Here is a 946-nt window from a genome sequence, read left to right as displayed (position 1 = left end):
AAGAATTGAACTCTAAATTTTTAGATTATAGAAATTTAATATCATGTCATAATTTTTTTTCCAAAATTTAAACCAATAAAAAAAAATATACGAATAGTTATATCTATATCCATTTTTAGTTTTTTTTTCCTAATCTAAATTAACTGATTTTCAAATTTTGAAAACGGTAAAAGGGATAAAAGCAGAGAGAGAATTTTTTTTTTTTAAAAGATCATTACAACACAATCACAAATATGTGGCAAACACATTGAAACTTCAAAAGTGCCATTGTTTAGGTCATCTTTATCTGATGGGGATTGGAAACTTGAAAATTGCAAGGTCATTGATGAACAAGATGACATACATGAAAGTGATTTCACACACAAGACCTAATTATTACTGAGATAGTGAGATGATCATAATTATATTCACATGGAAACAATTAATTCTACAATACGATAACTAATGTATAGTATCTATCAAATTATCTATATAAAGTATGTGTCTTCTTGTGGAAAATATTTCTTTCTTCATCTAAATTAAATTATGTATGTATGACTTGATTATATATGTGCATATTTATTTTTTATCATCAATATTAAATTTTTATGTATAATTTACAGTCTTACACATAAGAGCATCTTTTATGATTTTATTCTATATATTATACCTATTTGTCTATCTTTTTTTGTGAACACTTCATATGTTAATCTTTATCATTGATTATTAATACCTTTTCTGAATCCCCTATTTAATTTTACTGTTGAGATATTCAATCATGAAAATCACCTATGCATGACAAAATCATATGGAATTTGCATAAAAAAAATACTCTATTAATTACCGTATGAATTGTCTTGTCGAATTCATATATTTTTGTCCAATATCCTAAATTCATACATATCTTTTTATCAGTATATATATAATATACGAGATTTCGACAAAAATTTTTTCGTATGATCTTATC

At 24.0% G+C, this 946-nt stretch overlaps 1 protein-coding gene across 1 annotated transcript in view; it reads left to right on the top strand.

The window, feature by feature from the left end:
* LOC107625035 (protein CUP-SHAPED COTYLEDON 3) overlaps nt 1–946 on the top strand; it is a 6,426-nt gene that overhangs the window by 2,327 nt on the left and 3,153 nt on the right. The gene's annotated exons all lie outside the window — the stretch shown is intronic.

Source organism: Arachis ipaensis, chromosome B02 (genome assembly GCF_000816755.2).
Source record: "Arachis ipaensis cultivar K30076 chromosome B02, Araip1.1, whole genome shotgun sequence".
Lineage (NCBI taxonomy): Eukaryota > Viridiplantae > Streptophyta > Magnoliopsida > Fabales > Fabaceae > Arachis > Arachis ipaensis.
The sequence above is the reverse complement of the archived record's forward strand: the minus strand, read 5'-3'. Positions and strand labels throughout refer to the sequence as shown.